The sequence below is a fragment of the Dromiciops gliroides genome, chromosome 3 (assembly GCF_019393635.1).
Source record: "Dromiciops gliroides isolate mDroGli1 chromosome 3, mDroGli1.pri, whole genome shotgun sequence".
Taxonomy (NCBI): Eukaryota; Metazoa; Chordata; class Mammalia; order Microbiotheria; family Microbiotheriidae; genus Dromiciops; species Dromiciops gliroides.
The window spans coordinates 154287190-154314275 of NC_057863.1; the positions used below are offsets into that span (position 1 = coordinate 154287190).

At 35.8% G+C, this 27086-nt stretch overlaps 1 protein-coding gene across 1 annotated transcript in view; it reads left to right on the forward strand.

The window, feature by feature from the left end:
• The window catches only part of HS6ST3 (heparan sulfate 6-O-sulfotransferase 3), an 811907-nt gene that overhangs the window by 41856 nt on the left and 742965 nt on the right, over positions 1-27086 (forward strand). The window lies entirely within an intron of this gene.

Below are 27086 nucleotides of genomic sequence, written 5' to 3' on the forward strand. Positions count from 1 at the left end.
TTTCATAATCTATAAAATATGGAAGCTGGTCTTAGGTTACACTCAGCTTTGACATTACGTGATTCAACTTTTCCTGCTAGCCTGGTCTTCGTTACTGAACTCTTTGCTTTGCTTGAAAGTGATTCCCTTTTGAATTGTACCTGGTATTTCCTCTCTGTTCTAAACCTGAGCCCTTCAACACTTAGCTTAGCCTTATGGGAGAAGAAGCTGCCATTTCCCTTCTGCCTTACTGCCTCTTTTCTGAAAAGAACAAATAATTTTTCTTTCATGTGGTTTTATAAATTTTCTACTAAGCCCTAGAGGAGTGGGTAGAGGGGATACAATGAAAACAATTCCATAGGCCTTATTAATTCACCCAAGGCTCCATATAACTACAAATGCTAAATTCTTGTCACTTAGTGGAGCTATGATCTTACACAGGAATCAAATATTTCTTCTTTGTTTCCTTGTTTTGACCTTTGGTCTCTACAAGGTCTCCTCAAGATCTATCAGACCAATCTTGTGTATGTAGAGAATAGGAACCACAATTGTTTTGCAACATCTTGATGGACTAATTCCACAACCACATGGTGGCCTAATAGTATAAAGTTCTCAAACCTTGTTGAAAGAGAAACAAAATATTAACAAATTGTTCGAGGACATGGTATAGTGTTTACTTATCCACTGTTGTAACAACTACTTGATGACCTTGGATAAAGGTCTCTGCAGTTTTGTCTAAAAGGATTTCTTTCATAATTTAAAAATTATTTGGCCTCTTCTTCATTGTCTCCTCTCTTTGAACAGGGGATGTTTTATCATTCTGATAACAAATCCTGCCAATTGTCCTCCAAACACTTCCTTTTCTCCTTCAACTCATCCCCTTCTTTCTCTACCCCTTCCTCTCCTTTGAAATGTTATACTTGTCTATCTTAAGGCGCCATTGAATGCTGCTTTTGCCTCCATACTCTTATCAGTCCTGAAAGGTTATAAAAACAAAATTTGTACCCCAGGAACCTGGGGTATGCTAATGAATCTCTTTGCTTTCGGTTTGATCTCCTATTTGAGCCACAGTCATTGGACCCCTATGGATAGGTGTACTTCTCTCACATTGTTCAGTGAATTCCCTGATACATGTCTGTGCAAGATCATCAATGATATCTCCATTTATAGCTAGTGGATTCATTTTGGCAAAGTGTTGGAGGTTTTGGCCTTTCTAGAATTTGTTTCCCCAGCCCTCAGTTTTCTGTCAGTCAATAAGTATTTTTTAAGTGATTCCTATATGCCAGACACTGTGCTGTGCAAGAAAGGCAAAGTAAAGTCCTTATATTTGAGGTGCTCACAATCTAATGGGGAAGACAATATGAAAGCAATTATGTACAATCAAAATAAATACAGTCCACATTGGAGGATAATTAACAGAGGGAAGAAATTAGGATTAAGGGGGATCAGGAAAGGTTTCTTGTCAAATTTTTTCAGGATGGGAGATCTGGTTTTAACAGACATACCCTTTTATATGCATCCCTAAGACTTTTTCTGAGTCTCTGTCCAATGAGGAAGCTATAATCATCTCTTTTAACTTTGAAACTCTGGTCATGGATTTGGCAGAGAGCCTTGTCATTGCTTCCTTTCCTTTCCTTTCTTTTCTGGAGCAGTGAGGGTTAAGTGACTTGCCCAGGGTCACACAGTTAGTAAGTGTAATTGTCTGAGGTCAGGTTTGAACTCTGGTCCTCCTGAATCCAGGGCTAGTGCTTTATCCACTGCACCTAGATGACCCCTTTGTCATTGCTTGCTTGCTTTCTTTCTTTCTTTCTTTCTTTCTTTCTTTCTTTCTTTCTTTCTTTCTTTCTTTCTTTCTTTCTTTCTTTCTTTCTTTCTTTTTTAGTGAGGCAATTAGGTTTAAGTGACTTGCCCAGAGTCACACAGCTAGTAAGTGTTAAGTGTCTGAGGCCGGATTTGAACTCAGGTACTCCTGAATCCAGGCCTGGTGCTCTATCCACTGCGCCACCTAGCTGCCCATTGTCATTGCTTTCTGATGGTATATCTAAATGACCATAGAGAATCACTGAGGCAGGTGCTATCATATCTCCATTTTACAGTTGAGGAAACAGACCTATAGAAACTAAGTGACTTTATCAGAGTCACAATCTAGTGAAGCAGGATTTGAACTAACATCTTCTTGACTTCAAGTCCAGTACTTAATCCATTGTGCCACTTAGTTGCCTGTTCCTAAACTCAGATCATATAAGATCATATCAGCCCTGGAACTCAGACTTCATTAGTACTCACTACCCATGGGATCCCTCTGATTAGAGGGCATGGCAGAGAGCTCTTGCCAGAACTTTCCTTTTAAGAAGGGCCCTCATGCTAGCCATCTCTTTGTTTCTCACCCTGCTGCATTCCTTTGGACATCTCATCATTTCCCCATTCTCAGTACCTTCCCTCTCCATTAGACTGTAAGTTCCTTGAAAGCAGAGACTGTTTTTCTTTTCCATATATATATATTTTTTTTTTTTTTGGGAGGGGGAGCAGGGGCAATGAGGATAAAGTGACTTGCCCAAGGTCACACAGCTAGTAAGTTTCAAATGTCTGAGACTGGATTTGAACTTAGGTCTTCCTGAATCCAGGGCCAGTGCATTATCTACTGCACCAACTATCTGTCCTCCTCTTTTTCATATTTCTATCTCTAATGCTGAGCATGGTTCCTGATGAATAACAGGTGGTTCATAAATGTTTATTTCTCACTTATTGATGGCTATTATTGACTTCATTGATGAAGCTGGCTTTTTTTTTACCCTATATAGGTATCTCTGTTTCCTCATTACTGAAGTTACTTTGTCCCCAAGGTGATACAGTGTAGCCCATGATAATATTTCTTTGGATTTGTCTATATGCTCAATTTTCCTTTCCAAGATGATACAGTCTTGACCTTGCATTGTTTAAATCTAAATTGTGGGTTCTAATCTACTCCCCCCCAGGTTTTTTGGGGAAGAAGCTGGCTAAAATCACCAATAAATTCTGCAAGAGTTTAGGCTTTTAAGGATTTATTAAATATATATTATATGTTAGTGAAGAGAGTGAGATTTTGAAAACATATTCCTTATAGCATGGAAAGCCTAACTTGGATCTAATCAGTATAGCCAGAGAGAAAGAAACCTTCCTTTCCTAGCAGCCCACATGAAATTCCTCACCATGCCAAAAGTCGTGGATGACCAGGGGGACCCTTCTTTTTCTCCCATCTGCTGCCACACCAGTTCCTCCATGAAAAGAGAGTGTGCTTCAGCAAGTGAGCTTCTACTTCCTAGTTCCTGCTTCCCTCCCCAAAGGGGAGGTCATTCAAGTTGATTGATTGAGAGTGGTCTCTTGCTGATGTCAGTAGTACAATGCCTCTGAGAACAACACATCACTCCAGGCCAGCCAGGTGTGGTCTCTATCCAATCCCCCTTAAGTAGGTAATTAGTTTATCAGTCTCACCCAATTCAAACAATTCTAAATCAATCCTCAGGTGGGTATCTGCCAAATCCCATTATTTTATCACAACCTCCATGATAACATTTCTTTGGACTTTACCAATTCCCAAAGTTTCCTCAGATCTTTTGCTCGTAGGCCTAAAGACACTTTCCATTTAAAACTAGGTTCTTTGGTTCAAACCCCATCACCAACTCTAATCCAATTTCTGTTTCTGGGCTTCTTGGTCAGATCCTTTCTAGGTGCCAGCCTTTATAAAGAGGGAAAACATACTTGCTATACACAATAAATAATAGCAAACTTCCATGGGGGAAGGATCCGGCCCTGTACAGATACATAGTATGGAACCCTTTTCATTATATATTTCCTTAGCACCTGAATTTATTTTTTTAGTAAGTTTAATTATAATTAGGTCAGAATATGTACTATATGCTAAAATTTTTTAAATGTGATAAAACCATTCCAAAAGTATTTAAGATTCCAAGTTTTATTTGTCTGGTAACATAACTTCTATGAGTGACCATGTTAATAACTGGTGTTTCTTACATTCCTACATATTTCTGGTTGCCTATCCTGTTGGAACTTAACTGAGGACTCTCAATAATGAAAGTCACAAATCAAAAGAAAGAATACATAAAAATGGATTACAATAAAAAGACCTCACACCATAACTCTACATCCCTAATAAAATGAAACACATAATTTGACAGATGTAAGAGGCTGAAAATGTCATCTAATAAATTAAGAATGAATTACTGTTTCCTATTGTAAAAAATGAATAAAGGACTTTTTTCTCCCTGTGGTATTGAAGGATGCATGGTGTAGTGAATAGGAGGTCTGTCTTAGAGTCAGGAAAGCCTAGGTTCAAGTACTATCTGTGACACATACTGGCTATGAGACCCTGGACAAATCACTTTGAAATGTTCTAGGCAACTTTGGACAATTCTAAGTTGCACAAGAGTTGTCTGTCTCTATTGGTAGAAGGAGTTTCTTCACTTGGAGTTTCCTTTACCAGTGAAATCAGAGGTTCAGATGAAAAATATCAACTCATTAAATAACTCAAACACAAACTGTTTAAAAAAAGTAATTTGTGTTTTACTTATTTTAACAAATTGAGGGTTTTGTTTTGTTTTTGGGTTTTTTTGGACAGAACCTAAGATTTTATTGATTTAGGGAGCTCTCAGTGAGGGGATTCTCTCTATCAACTCAGTTTGATACTTACTCTGTAACTTAGAGTCTTCAAGTATTGCCCAGTGCACTGAGAAATGAAATGACTTGCCAAATAGTCAGTGTGTGTCCTATGTGGAATTTGAACCCAAATTTTCTAGATTCCAAGGGCCATACTGCCTCCCATTTAATGAGTAAAGGATATAAAGTACAATAGTGCAAATAATATGATTGTATAGTAAATATTTCCTGTGGATTTTAAGTAGTATTATCCCATTTTCATTTTTGTATAGTTTATTTCATAGAAAGATGAAGAATGATATGCATACTATTCCATTGAACACTGGATAATATACTGTTGATAATAAGAGCTAGTATGTATTTGGTACTCTCTATAAAATGCTCCAATGGCGTGCGTCTCAAATAGCCTCTGACAACTGAAGCCCAACTCCTGACCTTCTTGTGGCAGAAGTGTTTCTACTAACAGGAGAAGGGGCGAAGGCGAGTCACTGGCATCTTAAAACCAGTTGCTTCAGGCAGGTGGGGCTTGTTAGCCTTGGCAGGCAACCCACTTAGGGGAAGGAACTTTAAACCTCCGCTGCCTTGCGGCTATGCCCATATATGGGAAAGGCTTCAGGAGTTAACCCTGAGGAAAGATCAGTAGTCAGAGTCCCTTAGGCAGTTGGATGTTGGACATCACATCCCTCTGGCAACTCCTGCAGCGGCACTGCTCTGCCTCTCCTTTGGATCCACCAATGTTTCGGAGAGGGAAAACCTGCTGCATGGGCAACAACTTGTTTTTCATATTGATCTGCCCAGGCCAGCGCCCTGGAGAGGACACTCCAGCTACTCCTCATGGGGTAGATACAACCATGGGATGCGGCAGTTACCGGTTATAAGTCACTCAGGAGCTAAGGCTCCCATATCGGACTGCACAGCCACACTGTGGCCTGTGGCTCTTCAAGGCACTGAGCCATGGTTGTCCGTGACTGGTGGAGGCCTTGGAGGCCTACTACTACTACTACTACTACTACTACTACTACTACTACTACTACTACTACTACTACTACTACTACTACTACTACTACTACTACTACTACTACTGTTTTAAAAGTATTTTATGTAGGTTGTCTTATTTGGACTTTATAACAACTCTTGGATGTAGGTGCTATTATTGTCTTCATTTTGCATTTGATGAAATTTAGTCTTAGAGAGGTTAAGTGACTTGCCCAGGGACACACAGCTAGTCAGTTTATGAGGTAGGATTTGATCTCAGTTTTTCATGACACTAAGACCAACACTATCCACTATATCACCTAGCTGCTATATATCTTATAAAATAAGTTTTAGTGGATAAGGCCTGGATAAAATTCTTGGTGTGGTGAGAGTAGGTGAATTCAGTCGAGTAATTCCGGGAACAGACCTGTAACTTCTTAAAGGATAGCAGTGTTGACTTAGGGCAAACAGCTTATGATTTGGAATGGACATTATTCCAAACAGTAAGATTCAAGAAGAGACTAATGTTTCTTCTGGCAGCTCCTCTGGAAAGTTGGCAAGCATTATACCTCAGCACCTAGGACAGTGCAGGGAATATAGTACTCAATAAATTTGTATTCAATTGAATTGAATTTCCAGAACCATCTCTGACTCTTCTGGATGTATGTATTACATGACTGGACTCATCCATCAACATTTTCTAAGTTTGCTCTGAAGGCTTAACTAGTACGGCTTCTTAATACAACTGGAAAGGGAAGAAGCATATGGAGGAAGGAAGAAGAGAAGAAGCATATGGCATCTGGTATTTTCTCATTCTAATTATTTTTGCTAAGTAGATGCTTAGTTTAGTTGTTTCTATGATATCAAAGGAATGTCATCCATATCATTTCCCACCCCTGGGTCAAAGTCTGATTCCTTTGTATCTGTATTCATCCCTATATTCCTACACATTTAGGGCATTGCCAGAGTCGACTGTTAAATTTTCAATGCACTCCTTTATATTTCTGAAATCAGAAAATGCTAAAAATCATAGCTTAATTTATTATTTTGTATATTTCCCAGACTTAAAAAAAGCAACATAGGGAATATTAACAAGTAGATTAAATTTAAATGTGTGTTGCATATTTTTTCCCTCCTGGAGAGCTAGTTATTAAACACATAACAGCACAAACCAGCCTTTATCTGTTTGTTTGGTTTTTTTTTTTTTGGTAAGGCAATTGGGGTTATGTGACTTTCCCAGGGTCACACAGCTAGTAATTGTGAGGTGTCTGAAGCCGGATTTGAATTCAAGTCCTCCTGAATCTAGGGCCAGTGCTCTAACCACTGCGCCACCTAGCTACCCTCTTTATCTAGTTTTGATTAATATTATAAGCTGACCATTATGGGTTTACTGAAAGAAAATTCTATTGGACATCATTGGATAGACTATTAAAATTTTAAAATCTTTCACTGAACTTCCTTTTTCTCTTTTAGGGGAAGTAGTATTGGCCCAGACCTTTATAAAAATGCAAATCCCAGGTAGATGGTACCAATCTTGTAAAACAAAATGATAAAATTAAGTATTTTAGTCTCATTTGTGTCTGAGTTATTTTGTTCTTTATAACAAGTTCTACCATTTTTTTCCAGAAAAAAATGTAGGCCTACCTTTACTCCTACATTTGGAAATCAAGGGCATCAATATGCTTTTCCAGTTATAGCTTTTAAATTTTTTTTTTTTAGGCAATTGGGTTTAAGTGACTTGCCCAGGGTCACACAGCTAGTAAGTATTAAGTGTCTAATGCCGGATTTGAACTCAGGTCCTCCCAAATCCAGGGCTGGTGCTCTATCCACTGTACCACCTAGCTGCCCCCAGTTATAGCTTTTTTAAATCAAGAAGGTAAATCAAATTTAAAGTACTGAAGATTTCAGAGGCTCTTAATTGTGGTTTTAAAAATTATTTAGTTTCTGATGTCTTACACCTCTCACTTCTCCCAACCTTTCTCTGATGCAAATATTATTTTATGTAAAACTCTTCAAGCATAACTTGACATCTTTTAACATAATTCATTATCATAACATAATGTAGCCTGCAAACTCTTCCCGCTTCATTTAAAATGACCATGTGACTGAACACTGATCTTATTGATAGAAATGCACGAATGTCTCACTTTTACATCATAATGAAACTAATAATGTGCACAAGATAAAATAATGAACTCTCAAATTTTACTGGGCTACCAGAAGCTTTTTACTGATCAAAACAAAAAGTTGGAGTAAAAATAGTGATTCTCATGTGCTTCTTAACCACTTTATATTTATGCAAATGATCTCATAGTTGTTTCTAGATACAAAAGATTCATGTCTAACTGTGAAATGCTTGTCTACAGAATCTAATGTAAGTAATTAGAGGGAGAAATCTTTAAGTCATTTAAGTTGAAGTGATTTTTAAAAAAATAATACTTAATGTGATTTAGGTAATTTAGATGATTTCTTCATACTTAAAATGAAGATAACTGAAAAATACAGATTCTCTCTCTCTCTCTCTCTCTCTCTCTCTCTCTCTCTCTCTCTTTCTCCCTCTCTCTGAAAAGAAACCCATTTATCCAAATTGATAGCAAACAGAAATCAGAGAAAAAATACAATATACTTGGGGGAATATATATTAGACAAAACAGAGTGAAGGTGCTCTCCCAATGAGAGCGAGATAACAGAGAGACAGAGACACACACACAGAGACAGAGACAGAGAGAGACAGAGAATATTCCATATCTCACCCAAGGGAAAATTCCTCAAAATTTAGTGTAGCAATCTAGGGATAGGAACATGATGGAATTTGCTAGATTCTCTCCTGTCAGTTTCTTCCTGAACTAGGGTCAGCATAATCCATCTTTTTTCTTGAAGCTAGAATCCAGATGCACCTGAAACAACTGTAAACTCAAAGGCATACAGAAGAAACTCAAAGAAAGTCTTCTCCTGCTCAGAGTTGCTACAGAGACTTCTAGGATACAGATTCAACCCATATAACTCAAACATACTGATAGACAATTTGATATGGCTTCCATTCCAGGTGTAGAAACGAGCAAGTCTATAATGATCCTGATGGTCAGCCCATACCAACTACTAAGAGCTGAGAGATCAGTCAGTTACAAGAGAACTAGGGCCTTTAGACCAATCATTAGACTGAGTTACGATGTTACAGGTAAATCTGAAGGTATAGTTCATTGTCTCTAGGTGACATGACTATAGATCACCTGTGTGAAATGTGCCTTGAATATAATTACATATGAAATACTGCATGTGTGAATATGTTTATTTGTTTTGCTGTTATTTTCATTTTACCATATTTTAAGTGTTATGTTTATGCTGTAGCAATGTCTGTTTGTTAATTGCCTTATAGTTGCTTATAGTTACAATTGCTTATAGTTAGGTTGGATTTTACATACAGGCCTATCGACAGTGTTATTGTTGTAGCTCGATAGCGTTGCTGTTAGTTATTCATGTTTTTTGCTTTTGATTGATTGCCGTATGATATGGATATGCATGTACTATTGAAATGTGCATGTTTTATGTCCTGTATATAGTTAGGCATGTTGTCCCTGCAGCACTTTCCTAAGTGATGCTCTGTAGAGATCCATGTCTAATGAATGTACTATTAATATGCAGATGAACTCTCTTAATTGCAAATATATTGCTTTCCTTTATTATGATAGAAAGAAACCCTTTCTAAAAATATAGTTTATTCAATTACTTAAGAAATGACTGTTGAATTTGTAGATTATCCAGGTTCTTTGCTTTTTTTCTTGGAAAAGTCATTTGCATCTAGTACCTCAGCTTCTTCATCACCATTTGGGAAAGATCCTAGTCATTCTTCCCCTCATTTACTCATGGCTATACTCTCTTCTTACTCCTCCTTTCTTTTTTTTGTGGGGGCAATGAGGGTTATGTGACTTGCCCAGGGTCACACAGCTAGTAAGTGTCAAGTGTCTGAAGCCCGGATTTGAACTCAGGTCCTCCTGAATCTAGGGCTGGTGCTTTATCCACTGTGCCACCTAGCTATCCCCACCCATCCTTTCTTTTTAAAAAATTATTGATATTTTATTTTTATCTCATCTGCATATTCCAAGACAAACTTCCTCCCTACCCCCTTCCATAGAGACAACTCCCATAGCAAAAAGCAAGGAAATTCACCACCTAACCATTATTTAGAAAAAAGTGTGGTTTTTGCATTTAAAATTTTTTTATTTGTATTTTATTTTTGTCACCTACATTTCCCATCCTTCTCCTTTCTTGACACATTTCCACACTAGAGTAACTTCCACCCTAAGACTCTCCTTTCTGGATTGGTGACTCCCTCCTTTGGGCCACCATTTTCAGAAGGACCCACTACTTAACCTCAGTGAAGAAACAACTCCATCTATCAATGTAGGTCAGCATCTCTTTCCCAACTGAGTTTTAGAGTTTCCTGAAACATGATATTAAGTCATTTACTCAGGGTCACAAAGCCAGAATGTGTTAGACTTGAACATAAGTCTTTCTGAACCTAAGATCTACCCAGTATCTACCATATTGATTTGCTTCTTATGCTTCCATTACAAGTGTCAAGTATGCCAGTACATAGCCAGCTTCTATTTGTTTTGTGGATTCTTTGGTGACTAGTAAACTTACCTCCTCCTGTTGTCAAAATGAATGAGTTAATGAGAGGATGCATGCATGCATGTATATATGCATGCATAAATGAATCTGTGAACTTTTATTAAATACCTACAATGTTCCAGGAACCTTGCTAAGCACCAGGTATAGGAATACAAAAATTATATTAAGGATAAGTAAGGATGGAAAGAATCAGGGACAAACTTGTGAGGAAGAGCTTGTGTTTCTGTATTCCAAAACCAAATATAGGTGACTAACTTCTTAAAGATTTGATTAGCAAAGTGCTTGGCACATAGTAAATCCTTGATAAATGCTTGTTGACTGACTGATTGCTTTGTATTTTTACAATTACTCTTCCTATTGGATCAAGAGCTAAGTGTGTTACAAATATAAATAGTTCATAGGAAAATAATGAACAAAATATATTTTCTGATAAATTAACCATGGCTTTTACTGCCTGTTATTTATTATTTTGATGAAAAATCCCCAAATTAGGTTTAAGGTAGCTGAGCAATAACTGAGAATATTTTTAACCTAAAATGAGGAACATATTTTTTAGATCTTGTAAATTTAATTCAACAAAGATTGGTTAGATGCTATTTATATGGGAGGACCTATGCTAGATGTACAAAACTATATTTTATAGCTTCTATTTTTTGCCTTGACTTAGTCCCATGTATAGTGTCCAGTGCAGAGACTTACATATAGTAGGTACTCAATAAATATTTGATGATTGGTTGGTGGATATAGCGATACGTAAATGTGGGGAAAAAGGCCTTTTGTTGCAAATCCAAGGAAGGAAACTTCTGAGAAAGATATTCAGATTTAATGTGAAACCTGCTTATTTGTTATCTTTTTTTGCTTATTTCTTTAAAAAATTTATTATTATTATTATTTTATTTATTTTTTTAATTAATAAAGTATTTTTTTTCCGTTACATGTAAAGATAGTTCTCAACTTTTGTTTATACAAGCTTTATAATTTCAGATTTTTCTCCCTCCCTCCCCTCCCTCCCACCTCCCCTAGACAGCAGGTAATCTGATATAGGTTTTATATATATATATATATACACACACACACACACATAATAACATTAATCCTATTTCTGCATTAGTCATGTTATAAGAGAAAATATCCGAGCAATGATGAAAAACCTCAAAATAGAAAAAAAACAACAGCAAGAAAAAACAAAAGAAATATTTTGGTTCATTCAGCATCTATACTCCACAGTTTTTTTTTTCTTGGATTTGGAAATCCTCTTCTATCATGAGTTCCCTGGAACTCTTCTGTACCATTGCATTGGTGAGAAGAATAGAGTCCATCATACTAGATCAACACTCAATGTTGATGATACTGTGTACAATGTTCTTCTGGTTCTGCTCATCTCACTCATCATCAGCCCACGCAAGACCCTCCAGGTTTCTCTGAACTCCTCCTGCTCATTGTTTCTTACAGCACAATAGTATTCCATTGTATTCATATACCACAACTTGGCCAGCCATTCCCCAATTGATAGGCACCCCCTCAACTTCCAATTCCTATAAATATTTTTGTACATGTGGGTCCCTTTCCCCTTTCCATGATTTCTTTGGGAGAAAGACCCAAAAGTGGTATTGCTGGGTCAAAGGGTATGGACAGCTTTATTGCCCTTTGGGCATAATTCCAAATTGCTCTCCAGAATGGTTGGATCAGTTCACAGCTCCACCAACAATGCATTAGTGTTCCAATTTTCCCACAGCTTCTCCAACATTTATTATTTTCCTTTTTTGTCATTTTAGCCAATCTGATAGGTGTCAGGTGGTACCTCAGAGTTGTTTTTATTTGCATCCCTCTAATCATTAGAGATTTAGAGCATTTTTTCATATGGGAATAGATAGCTTTGGTTTCTTCATCAGAAAACTGCCTGTTCATATCCTTTGACCATTTCTCAATTAGGGAATGACTTGGATTCTTATAAATTTGATTTAATTCCCTATATATTTTAGAGATGAGGCCTTTATCAGAAGTACTGGCCACAAAAATTGTTTCCCAGCTTTCTGCCTCCCTTCTAATTTTGGATGCATTGCTTCTGTTTGTACAAAAATTTTTAAATTTAATGTAATCAAAATCATCCACTTTGCATTTTATAATATACTCTATCTCTTGTTTGGTCATAAACTGTTTTCCTTTCCAAAGATCTGAAAGGTAGACTAATCCTTTCTCTCCTAATTTACCTATGGTAAATGACCCAATTTTAGTATAAGGTGTAAGATGTTGGTCTATGCCTAATTTCTGCCATACTATCTTCCAGTTTTCCCAGCAGTTTTTGTCAGATACTGAGTTCCTATCCCAGAAGCTGGAGTCTTTGTGTTTATCAAACACTCCATTACTAGTGTCATTTACTACTGTGTTTCCTGTGCCTAGACTATCCCATTGATCTAACACTCTATTTTTTAGCCAGTACCAGATAGTTTTGATGACTGCCACTTTATAGTAAAGTTCCAGGTTTGGTACCGCTAACCCACCTTCCTGTGAATTTTTTTTTCATTATTTCCCTGGATATTCTTGATTTTTTGCTTTTCCAGATTAATTTTGTTGTTATTTTTTCTAGCTCTATAAAATAATTTTTAGGTAGTCTGATTGGTATGGCACTGAATAAGTAAATTAATTTAGGCAGTATTGTCATTTTTACTATACTAGCTCTGCCTATCCATGAGCAATTGATATCTTTCCAATTATTTAGATCTGATTTGATTTGTGTGAAGAGTGTTTGGTAGTTGTGTTCATAGAGTTCCTGGGTTTGTCTTGGCAAGTAGACTCCCAAGTATTTTATATTATCTACCTTTACCTTTTTTTGTTTGTTTGTTTGTATTTTTGCGGGGCAATGGGGGTTAAGTGACTTGTCCAGGGTCACACAGCTAGTAAGTGTCAAGTGTCTGAGGCCGGACCTGAACTGAGGTACTCCTGAATCCAGGGCCTGTGCTCCATCCACAGCACCACCTAGCCGCCCCCCTCTACCTTTACTTTAAATGGAATTTCTCTTTCTATCACTTGCTGCTGGACTTTGTTGGTCATGTATAGATATACTGATGATTTATGTGGATTTATTTTATATCCTGCTACTTTGCTAAAGTTGTTAATTGTTTCAAGTAATTTTTGAGTTGATTCTCTAGGATTCTTTAAGTATACCATCATATCATCTGCAAAGAGTGATAGTTTTGTTTCCTCCTTGCCTATTCTAATTCCTTTAATTCCTTTCTCTTCTCTGATTGCTAAAGCTAACATTTCTAGTACAATATTAAATAATAGGGGTGATAATGGATATCCCTGTTTCACCCCTGATCTTATTGGGAAGGCCTCTAATTTATCTCCATTGCATAAAATGCTTGCTGATGGCTTTAGGTAGATAATTGTTTATTATTTTAAGGAAATCTCCACCTATTCCTAAACTCTCTAGTATTTTTATTAGCAATGGGTGTTGTATTTTGTCAAAAGCTTTCTCTGCATCTATTGAGATAATCATATGATTTTGGTTGGTTTTCTTATTGATGTGGTTGATTATGTTAATAGCTTTCCTAATGTTGAACCAGCCTTGCATTCCTGGTATAAATCCCACCTGGTCATAGTGTATTATCCTGGTGATCACTTGCTGTAATCTCCTTGCTAATATCTTATTTAAGATTTTAGCATCAATATTCATTAGGGAAATTGGTCTATAATTTTCTTTCTCTGTTTTTGCTTTGCCTGGTTTTGGTATCACCACCATATTTGTATCATAAAACGAATTTGGCAGAACTCCTTCTTCGCCTATTTTTCCAAATAATTTGTATAATATTGGAATTAATTGTTCTTTAAGTGTTTGGTAAAATTCACCCTTAAACCCATCGGGCCCTGGGGATTTTTTCTTAGGGAGTTCATTAATGGCTTGTTCAATTTCTTTTTCTAATATGGGTTTATTTTAGGATTTTATTTCTTCTTCAGTTAACCTGGGCATTTCATGTTTTTGTAAATATTCATCCATTTCATTTAAATTGTCAAATTTATTGGCATACAGTTGGGCAAAATAATTCCTAATTATTGATTTAATTTCCACTTCATTGGTGGTAACATCACCCTTTTCATTTTTGATACTGGTAATTTGGTTTTCTTCTTTCTTTTTTTTAAACAAATTAACCAGTATTTTATCTATTTTATTGTTTTTTTCATAAAACCAGCTCTTAGTTTTATTGATTAATTCTATGGTTTTTTTGCTTTCAATCTTATTAATTTCTCCTTTGATTTTCAGGATCTCTAGTTTAGTATCTAATTGGGGATTTCTAATTTGTTCTTTTTCTAGCTTTTTAAGTTGCATGCCCGATTCATTAATCTCTTCTTTCTCTTTTTTATTCATGTAAGCATTTAGAACTATAAATTTTCCCCTAAGCACTGCTTTGGCTGCATCCCATAGATTTTGGTATGTTGTCTCATTATTGTCATTGTCTTGGATATAGTTATTGATTGTTTCTGTTTAATTTTAGATTCTAAATGTGGATTCTAATCTGTTCCCCCAGTTTTGGGGGAAACTGACTAAAATCACTGATAAAACGAGTTTAGGTTTTTAAGGGTTTATTGGAAAATAGAAAGAAAAAGATTGAGAAGAGAATTCCAACAGCCTGGCATTCCTATCTTTCCTCAAATTTTCTGTGAAGTTCTCTGCCGAGACCACCACTGAGTCAGGAACGCAAAAACGCAAGAGCTCTCTGCGCAGGCTCCCTCTCCTCCTTCCTGTCTCCTCCCAGAAAATAGGAGGCTCCTCAAGTTGATTGGCTGGTAGACTTGCTAGATAGCACCCATGAGCAAACATCATATCCTGATGCCAAGGAAAAGCCACAATGCCTCTGAGGCATTTTCCTCATGGTGGAGCTTTCCCACAGCAAGTCTCCAGTAGGTGGCATCATTCCAATCATTACATTTCTATGATTTGTTTTTTGGCCCATTCATTCTTTAGAATGAAATTATTTAGTTTCCAATTGATTTTCGTTCTACTTTTCCCTGGCTCTTTCTTAAATGTAATTTTTATTGCATCATGATCTGAAAAGGATGCATTTACTATTTCTGCCTTTCTACATTTGACTATGATGTTTTTGTGCCCTAATACATGGTCAGTTTTTGAAAATGTGCCATGTACTGCTGAGAAAAAGGTATATTCCTTTCTATCCCCATTCAGTTTTCTCCAGACATCTATCATGTCTAACTTTTCTAGTAATCTATTAACCTCTTTCACTTCTTTCTTATTTATTTTGTGGCTAGATTTATCTAATTCTGAGAGGGGGAGATTCAGATCCCCCACTAGTATAGTATTACTGTCTAATTCCTCTTGTAACTCATTTAACTTCTCCTCTAAGAACTTGGATGCTATACCACTTGGCACATACATATTTAATATTGATATTACTTCATTATCTAGAGTACCCTTAAGCAAGATGTAATTTCCTTCCTTATCTCTTTTAAGGAGATCTATTTTTGCCTGTTCTTTGTCTGAGATAAGGATTGCTACTCCTGCTTTTTTTACTTTAGCTGAAGCATAATATATTCTGCTCTAGCCTTTTACCTTTACTCTGTGTGTATCTCTCTGCTTCAAATGTCTTTCTTGTAAACAGGATATTGTAGGATTCTGGTTTTTAATCCACTCTGCAATTTGCTTCTGTTTTATAGCAGAGTTCATCCCATTCACATTCGCAGTTATTATTACTGACTGTCTATTCCCCTCCATTCTCTTTACCCCCTTTGTACTTTTCCCCCGTTCTTTCACCCCTCCTTTCTTTCCCTCTATTGTAATACGGTTTTTTTTCCACCTCTTCATATGATATAATTCATCCCATTCCACCTCCCCTTTCCTCTCCTCCCCAAAGACTCCCTTTTTAACCCCTTTTTTGCGGGGCAATGGGGGTTAAGTGACTTGCCCAGGGTCACACAGCTAGTGTCAAGTGTCTGAGGCTGGATTTGAACTCAACTACTCCTGAATCCAGGGCTGGTGCTTTATCCACCATAGACTCCCTTTTTAACCCCTTAATTTTCTTTGTATCATCACATCAAAGATAATTCATATTTATACCCTCTGTGTAAAGTCCTTCTCTCTGCCCAAATACATTTACATTTCTTAAGAGTTATGAGTATTATCTTCCCATGTAGGGATGTAAACAATTTATCCTAATTGAGTAACTTTTTTCCCTCTGTTTACCTTTTTAAACTTCTCTTGAATCTTATATGTTAAGATTGGATTTTCTATTCAGTTCTGGTCTTTTCATTAGGAAACGTTGAAAGTCCCCAATGTCATTGGATATCCATCTTTTCCCCTGAAAGAGAATGAACGTTTTTGCTGGGTAATAGATTCTTGGCTGCAATCCAAGCTCCTTTGCCTTCTGGAATATCATATTCTAATCCTTGCAGTCCTTTAATGTTGAAGCTGCCAGGTCCTGAGCAATCCTGACTGTGGCTCCATGATATTTAAATTGCTTCTTTCTGGCTGCTTGGAGTATTTTCTCCTTCACCTGATAATTCTGGAATTTGGCTACAATATTCCTTGGGGTTTTCCTTTTGGGGTCTCTTTCAGGAGGTGATCGGTAGATTCTTTCAATGATGATTTTATCCTCTGATTCTATGATATCAGGGCAGTTCTCCTTAATAATTTCCTGGAATATAGTGTCTAGATTAATGATTCTCAGATTGTCTCTCCTGGATCTGTTTTCCAGATCAGTTGTCTTTCCAATGAGGTATTTCACATTTTCTTCTATTTTTTCATTCTTTTGATTCTGCTTGACTGATTCCTGGTGTCTCATGGATTCCTTTATCTTCCAACTGTCCAATGATAATTTTTAAGGCATTGTTTTCTTCAGTGAGATTATGCACCTTTTTTTCCATTTGGAGAAATGAATTTTTTAAGGCATTGTTTTCTGCAGTCAATATTTGTGCTTCCTTTTCCAAGCTGCTGATTCTTTTTTTCATAGTTTTCTTGTTTTGCTTTCTTTTCTCTCCCCATTTTTCTTCTACCTCTCTCATTTGATTTTTTTTTTTAGTGAGGCAATTGGGGTTAAGTGACTTGCCCAGGGTCACACAGCTAGTAAGTGTGTGTTAAGTGTCTGAGGCTGGATTTGAACTCAGGTACTCCTGACTCCAGGGCCAGTGCTCTATCCACTGCGCCATCTAGCTGCCCCTCTCATTTGATTTTTAAAATCATTTTTGAGCTCTTCTAGGAAAGCTTTTTGTTCTTGAGACAATTCACCTTCCCTTGTGAGGCTTCACATGTAGGCAATTTGAGGGTATTGCCCTCATCTGAGTTTGCCTCTTCCCTGTTGATACAAAAGCTCTCGATGGAGAGAGCTCTTTTTTGCTTCTTACTCATTATTGCAGCTTATTTATTTATCTTTTAAGTTGAGGTCGGCTCTGGGGACACCAGGGTCCCTGTTTTAAGCTTCTTGTGCTGGGGTATAGGTGCTGTGTCACCGGCTTTTTACACACTGAGGCCTTTATGGTGTGTGCAGTTCCCCTGCCCTGCACTTCCTGTCTGAGTGCGCTAGGATCAGTGGGCCTAGTCACGCCTATCCTGTTCATGGCCCTCCAGCTGGCAACTTGCCCTCTTGGCTGGTGCAGGTAGGTTTTTCCACTGTCCTGCTGAGCCACCAGATTTTTTGAGCCAGGATCCAGGGGCCTCAGTTGTTCGGCTGTGGCCCGCAGCTTCCTGCTGACTTGCCCTGACGCCCTCGGCGTTGGGCTGCTGCCCTGTCCTGCGCCTCCCTTTTGCCCGAGTCAGACTGACCTTTCCTGAAGTCTTCTAAATTATCTCTGGTTGGGAGACTGTGTCTCTCTGTCTCTTTGCAGGTTCTGTAGTTTCAGAATCTGTCCAGAGGCTTGATTTAATGTTCTTTTTGAGGGAACAGAAGGAGAGCTCAGGCAGCTTGCTGATTCCTCTCCACCATCTTGACCCTGAAGGTTGACTTTTTTTTTTTGCTGGAGGGATGTTTAGAAGTTATCTCTTCCAACTCCCTCATTTTATAGATAAGGAAACCTCCCAAGGAGGGTTAGTAATTTATCCAGAGTGACTACTGGTATGATAGGGTAGTTGAAGCCAGGTACTATGAACCCAAAATAAGTCCTATTTTGTCCATGGTACTTAAAATATACAACCTGCATTCTGTATGGACTGGTCCCACACATATAAGACTTATAATGCTCTTGTTAAATCCTGGTTCTTTCAAGACGGAGCTCAATATACCACCTTGCCTATGAAGATGTCTCTATTTCTAACATTTGGAAATTGCTTTTTTCTTATCATGGCATTGTCATTAATTTATTATCAGTTTGGATTATAGCTATTTGGATCTTCTTCTCTTAATGTTAAGCTCCTGATGCAGGAATAATTTTTAAACCAAATCTTCCCAGTGTTGGGCAGAATGCTTTATATGCAGTGATGTAATAAATGCTTTTTAATGGGACTTTTAGAAAAAACTCCTATAATTTGGACAAAATGGATGAGAGCTTACTTGCTCCCTTATTTGATGTGTTAGGTATTTATTTTGCATTTTACTTTAAGTAAACATCCTATGATGTCATATGGTAAATTCTGGATACATTGAAGACTTGTAAGAAGTAGTTTGATTCACACAAATACATATATATATATATATATAATACATATACACACACATATATATATAGCTTCATGAAATTTATTACACTCGAAACTATACCCTTATGTTCTTTAAAAAGTAAAAATTTGAAAAATATTAAAATGGACAACACCCCATAAATGTGATTAATTTAAATTAAGAATTATTTTCAGAATTGATATTTCTACTCTAGTCATTACACTATGGTTTAGTAGAAAGTTCGGTTTTCCAGTAATGACTTAAGGCTTTTTTTTGGGGGGTGTTTCACAATTCCCTCCACCCCTGCCTCAACACACAATAGAATCATAAAATATTAGAGATGAAAGCCCAGAGATCATCTATATAAATCCAAGGTCTAAAATAGGAATATTTTCAGAGAAAAGATGTATTATGTCTTCAAAACAGACTCTTATGTTGTACTTGTAGCAAACTTATTATACTACTCTTATGGAAATTGGTAACATTTCGTGTGTCATTGATGGATATTAAATATTTTGGTAATCCTTCAATCTTCGTCTAGACTAGAGACTCCTGCTATTAGGAAAGAAATCAGAAAGAGATTGAAGTATCACCAATCATCAGCCTATGTGATTACTGGCAGTGTATTCATCACACATACATCATAATTATGGCAAAAGTTGATGGATTGTAAGAGGAAGAACACTGAATGGCAATCTGATGGGTAGTCAGGTACAAAGGCCTTTTGGTGTGTAAGTGGTATGTATGTACATGCTTGAAGGAGTGATGGGAGTTGACATTATATCTGTTTGTAATTCAGCCATTTTCTTTGCACTGCATATGGTAGTCATTATCGTTAATGAGCATCTAAGTTATTTAGAAAACTCAGTTAAACACTATAATCTTTGGTCAAACATGCAAAAGAAGCAAAAGAGCCATATGATGCAAAGTGAATTGGTAGGAAATCATCGTCAATAAACTTAAGGAAATAAGAGGAAAAAGAGTCTGAATGCAAAAGGCTCAAGATAAACTAGATGATGGCTGTTTAAGTATTAACATTCTAAAGTAGAACAAATGAGTGAAATATAGGGTCAAGCAAAGGCAGCAAAAAAGATTTGAATGCCCCCAAAATAGTATAAAAAGAAGCACACGATGACATGTTGGGAAAAGAAAAACCAAGAGAACTAGAGTAAAGAAGAGGAAGTAGCTTGCAGGTGAGAGCAAATAATTTATTAGATATATCAGGTACAAAGACAAAGAATATATTTTTATTATTAGATAGAAAACAAAAGTAGATGTTTTTGCAAATAACCCTTTAAGCTTTGATTCAGCTAGATGGTATAATAAACAGAGTAGGATACCTGGGAGTCAGAAAGATGAGTTCGAAATCCTGCCTCAGACACTTATTATCTATGGTGAGACTCTGGGCAACACAACATTTTTGGGTCTCGATTTCTCATCTGTAATAATGAGACTAATAAAGAGCACCCTATTTCCAGGGTTGTTGTGAATACTATACGTAAAGTGCTTTGCAACCTAAAAGGTCCTATGTAAATGCTCTTCTTATGGTTGTTGCTGTTGGTTGCCATTACGGTATTTGAACCATTTGTGAGTCATCAGAACAAGTACTGTGACCACATAGATTTCAAACTCTGTGCGTATTCACCCTATGTGATCCGGTAAATCTTTTGTAGAAGAACTAAAGCTCTTCCCATCCAACCTACCTTAACAGTAGGTTACAACCTACCTTCCCTTTCTGCACTCGCCAGTCCCAACCAACCAAACCTTACTATGCCATCTTACAGGTATCCAGATTCCCTCCTTACTTCTGCCTCTTAGCATTCCTACTTTTCTTCAGAGCTTGACTCAAACACTGCCGTTCATGAAGGATCCTTTTCTGAGCCTTTCAGCTGTTATATTTTCCTCTAAAATCATATTAGTTTTTGTAGATACTTAGGTAACATGGAACCACGTGGTTTTGTTGCTTTGTGAGGGAACAATGGCAGGCTGCACTTCTCACAACCGTCTCCCCTATCCACCCCCCCCCCCCCCGACCCCTGCCCCGAGATCTAATTAGGCACTTTTTATTATAACATTTATTTTACTTTTTCCTCTCTAGGGACAAAATTATAACCCTTGAATCCTTGTGCTCCCCTACTTTGGTATTTTATGTAGGTTTTGTCAGATAAAAAAACTAGGATTATAATCACAATAGCTGAAAAATCTCAGTTAAAAAACATTCGTAACATTAGAGACAGGTTTGGCTCTCTGACCTAAATTAAAATTATCTTTATTTCTCACTAACTTTTGACTTCTTTATGTTTGAGGGAAAATTCAGGACATAAGAAATGTTTAAGTAAGAAGGAGGCAGAGTCTGTTAGTGGATGAGCCCAGGAAGGGAAGTTGGGGAAAAGCAAACTTGAATTAGTTCCTTATATATCTTGGTTATGATTTTTTTTATCTGATAAACTAATTGAAAGTCCTTTCCCCATTTACCTGCTTCCCTTCTAATTTTAAATACATTAGATTTATTTGTGCAAAAAAGATTTTTATCCTCCTTATTACTTGCTAAATCATGAACTCTCCTCTTATTTTTGAATCTATAGATCCAAAAGGCAATGTCTGTCTTGCTCTTTTCATTTGTTTATGATGTGATCTTTCATATCTAGGCCATGTATCCATCCAGAGCTTGTCTTGGTATATGGCATGAGGTGTTGCTGTATACCTAATTACCAGCCGACTGCTTTTCAGCTTTTCTAGAAGTTTTGCTAAATAGTGAATCTTTCTCCCCAGTAACTGTCTTCTTTAGGTTTATTGAATATTATACTACTGTGTTCGCTTCTTTAGCTTCTGTACCTAATCTGCTCCACTGATTGTCTTCTCTATTTTTAAAGTAATATTAAATGATTTTTATGATTACTCTTTTCTAGTATATTTTGAAATCTAATACTGGCAGACTCCTTTCCTGAAACTTTTCCTATTGTTATCCTATTATTATTATTATCCTATCAGTCTTGATCTTACTTCATATGAGTTTTATTTATTCTTTTCTCAACTTTTATAAAATACTCCTTTGGTAGCATGATTGGTATACCATTCAACAAGTGAATTAATTTCAGTAGTATTGTCATTTTTATTAGTTTTTCGTGACCTATCCAATTATTGTTTCTTCGAGCATTTAGGTCTATCTTTTTTTTTTTTTATAAAGAGTGTTTTATGATTGGATTCATATACTATATTTCCTATGTATATCTTCATATCTACTCTTGGATTTTTATATTTATAGTTGTTGTAGTTAATTGAAATTTCTCTTCGGTTTTGTTTTGTGGGAACATACAAAAATATTGATGATTTAGGTGGACTGATTTTTATCATAGAACTTGCTGAATTTAATATTTTAATTAATTTTTAGTTGACTCTTTGGGGCTTTATAAGTCAATCATCATATCACTGCCCAAAAGGAATAATTTTGTTTATTCTTTGCTACAATTTTCTTTCTTTTCTTATTGCTAGAGCTAGAATTTCTAGCACTATGTTAAATGGTAGTGGTAGCAATGAACATCTTTGCTTTACGTTTGGTCATGTTCCAAAGACCTTTTTTTCTCCATTATATGTAATGTTTGATCTAGGAATTAGATTGATATTACTTACTATAGTAAGACAATGTCCATTTATTCCTAAAAGCTTTTAAAAAATATAAAAATTGGTATTGGATTTTGCCAACATCCCTTTCAGAATCTATTGATATAATTATACAGTTTTTATTGTTTATTTTATTCACATAACTTATTATATTTATAATCTTCCTTATGATGGAATAACCAAGGATTCCTGATATTATTCCAACCTGGTGATAATTCTTTTATTTCATTTTAAGAGTAAGTGAAGCTGGGTGGTGCAGTGGATAGAGCACCAGCCCTGGAGTCAGGAGTACTTGAATTCAAATCTGACCTCAGACATTTGACACTTACTAGCTGTGTGACACTGGGCAAGTCACTTAACCCCAATTGCCTCACCAAAAAAAAAAAGAGTAAGTGAATAATTATTTTCATTTCCAAAATTCATTGTTCCTGTCTCTGTCCTTGATTCCATCCAATCATCATTCCATCCCCAATTTTCCCCAATTGACTTTTTAAAATAATAAACTTTTTAATTTATAATTTTGGGTTCCATTTTTATCCTTATTTCTCTCCCTCCCTTCCCCCTCCCTGAGGTGGCAAACAATCAAATATTGGTTTTACATGTATGGTTATGTAAAACATTACCATATTTGTCATTTTGTACAAGCAAACTTGATTAAAAGGAAAAAATGAAATAAAGTGAAAAATAGCATGCTTCAGTCTGTTTCATCAATATCAGTTTTTTCCATGGAGGTGGATAATAAGTTTTATCAATAGTACTTTGGGATTGTCTTGAATCATTGTATTGTTGAGAATAATCAAGTCATTCACAGTTCTTCATCAAACAATATTGCTTTCTCTGTGTACAATGTTCTCTTGGTTCTGCTCACTTCATAATACATCATTTCATACAAGTCTTTCCAGGCCTTTCTGAAGTCACCCTGCTTGTCATTTCTTATAGCACTATATTATTCCATTACCATATACCACAGTTTGTTTAGTCATTTCCCAATTGATGGGCATTCCTTTGATTTCCAATTCTTAGCCACCACCAAAAGGCATGCTATAAATATTTTTGTACAAATATGTCTTTTTATCTTTTTGGGGATATCTGTGGGATGTAAATCTAGCAGTGGTATTGCTGGATCAAAGGGTGTGCAGAGTTCTACAGCCCTTTGGGCATAGTTCCAAATTGCTCTCCAGAATTGTTGGATCTTTTCAGAACTCCATTAACAGTGGATTTGAGTCCCAACTTTCCCACTTCCCCTTTAACATCCAATATTTTCTGATTTTGTTATATTTGCCACTCTGATGGGTATGAGGTGATACCTCAGAGTTGTTTTAATCTGCATTTCCCTGATCAATAATGATTGAGAGTATTTTTTTCATATGATTATAGATATCTTTGATTTCTTTGTCTGAAAACTGCCTCTTCATATCTTTTGACCATTTATCAATTGGGGATTTATAGATATATATATATATAATATATATATATATATACTATATAAATATGAAATTTTTGGGGAGCAGGGCAATGAGGGTTAAGTGACTTGCCCAGATCACACAGTTAGTAGGTGTCAAGGGTCTTAGGCGGGATTTGAACTCAGGTCCTCCTGAATCCAGGGCCAGTGCGTTATCCACTGTGCCACCTAGCTGATACTGGAATTACTTATATTTTTTATAAAAGTTTGGACTCAGTCTCTATATATTTGAGAAATAAGGCCTTTATAAGAGATTTTTGTTTCAAAAATTCTTTCCCAGTTTTCTACTTCCCTTGTAATCTTGGTTACATTAGTTTTGTTATGCAAAAGGCTTTTTAAATTTGTGTATAATCAAAATGATCTATTTTGCAATCAATTTTATTCTCTATGTCTTCTTTGGGTCCTAATTTTTCCCCTGCTCACTAATTCTGACAGAAAAATAATTCTATGTTCCCTTAATTTACTTATGGTATTATCCTTTATGTGTAATCATATACCTATTTTAACTTATTTTAGTATATTGTGTGAGATGTTGGTTGATACCTAGTTTCTGCCATACTGTTTTCCAGTTTCCCCAGAAGTTTTTGTTAAATAATGAGTTTTTATTCCAAAAATTTGGATCTTTGGGTTATTGTATACCAGATTACTATCATCATTTACTATAGTGTAATTTCAATCTATTCTATTCACTGATTTACCTCTCTATTTCTTAGCCAGTACCAGATTGTTTTTATAATTACTGCTTTATAATACAGTTTGAGAACTGGTACTGCTAGACTACCCTTCTTTTGTATTTTTTTTTCATTGATTCCCATGAAATCCTTGAACTTTCGGTTTTTCAGATGAATCTTGTTATTATTTTTTCTAGCTCTATAAATTTTTTTATAGTTTGAATGGTATATCACTAAATAAATAAATTAACAGGTAGGATCCCAATTGATTTTTACTTTCTTTGTCTCTTTATCTATTGGGTCCTTCTGTATAGATTATAAACATACCCAAATATTCCCTCTTTTTGAAAGACCTCCATATGACCCTGCTATCCCTTCAAGCTTTTGTCCTGTATCTCTCCACCATTTCACTGTCAGATTGCTAGAAAAAACCTCTCAAATCTCCTTGATCCTACTTCACTTTTCATTGAATTCCCCTTTTCCGTTTGGTATAAAAAGATATAATTTTTATTATAAGTCAATAAATACCAACACACAAAAACATTTCAATATATAAAGAAGAATGGAAGAAAAAATAATTTATCTGTGACTGTACAGCTTATTTTTTTAAAATCACATTTAATTTAACTTGCTTTGTTCATCTGTTTCCCTTTCTGAACTCCCTTCTCTTCCCTGTATAGTTTTTCTTTCATTAATGCTCTTTTTTCTTTCTTTCCTTATCATTATGAATACCATTCTTGCTTTCCCCCTTCTAATTAGTCCTTCCATTGTTAAAAATGTCAAACAAAACAAATTAATCCATTAACCTATGGGATTATCATAGTTATAGGTTGTTATTTTTAAAATGAATTAAATGATTTGTTCTTCACATAATACTTCACACATACCGTGTAAGGAAACTCCGAATGTGGTATTTACACTATTGCTGCAGATGAGAGTAGGTCACTATGTAAATGTTCATAAACCTATTTCATTTATTGTCCTTCCATTCCAATCTGTGAAAGCTCATGGAATAATGTTTCACTTAGATTTTACACAAGATTATATTCAAGCTTTTCTCAACTGTTTGTGAGCTGATGCTTGTTTATGATTATTTGTCTACCTGTCATTGCCTATATAATTTTTTGGGGGAGAAAATGCCAATATTTTATTTTATCTTTGTATTCTCAGTTCCTAGTACAGTGGCTAGGTAATTAATATGCCATCATCCTCCCCCATAATATGTAAAAAAAGTACCTTCTTTCTGAACCATTGTTGTCCCTGGGTTGCCATGGCTTTCTTAACAAGAACATTTAGTATTTTCTGGTTAAGGTCGTTTCTGAACCCCAGCTGTTTCAGACAGTTGTGGTGACTATTTTAAATCAGTCAAACTTTTCTAGGAAAAGGTAATAATTAGAATAGGAGTCTTCAGTGTTTTTTTTTTGCCATTTTGTATTTTTTCAGCATTGGTAATGTATTTAAAGAGACTGTTAGAGTTATTGGAATTGGTCATTTTTTAATCTTTTCTATAATTTGAATTTTAGTCATACTTTTACTCTAATCAGCTGATGATTGGACTGTGCAGAAGAAAGTGATAGAGAAATTTAGGATCTAGTCAATTACATTAAAATATTTTTGTTTAATGTTTGGTATATCTAGTATTTTCTGACTCTCTTCTGGGAGAGTCTTCTCTTACTATATAAACATGGGGTTTCTGAATAGTTATAGGTAATATCTACAGAAGCAAAAAATAGGTTATTGTATTATTTGTTAAAGATACACACCTATATACTCAGAGATGCACAACTAATGTTTAATCTTATGGTTCAAATGCTAACTACAACACTAGTTGTTTTATACATACATGCATACAATACATACATGTTATATACAGACATGCATATATATGTGTGTATATAGACATATATAATACTCTTGTTGGGTGTTGACCATACTTAGTACCTTTGACTCTGGGAAGTTTCTTGTTTTTGGATAGTTTTTGTGGAGGATAACAGAATCAAAAAATGACATTATTTATTATTATTATTATTATTATTATTAGTTAATATTTGCATGTGTGTGTATTTTTGTGTATTTTTCCAGTCACAGAGCAAATAAGTTTTTCAGGTGGTATTTGTAGCTCTTTCTACATCAGTTTTCTCTGAAGAGAGAAAAGAACCTATGTACACAAAATATGCATAAGGAGTTGAAATCTTCCCTCTAATACTTATTAGCTATATAACTTTGGGCACATGAATTAACCTTTGTTTTTCTCAAGCAATTCTCCAGGACTTATGTAAATCATATGTATTTAGAGTCTGCATCAGTAGAGAAAGTTTCCATATTGGAAAATCAAGAGTTCCTTATGATGACGAAATTATCAATCCTTCACATACTCACATTTTTTTAATATATGAGAATAAGCATTGTGGTATAGTAGATATAGTCCTGAATTTGGAATCAGGAAGATCTGGATTCAGATTATGCTTCTGATGATTATTAGTTGTGTGACCC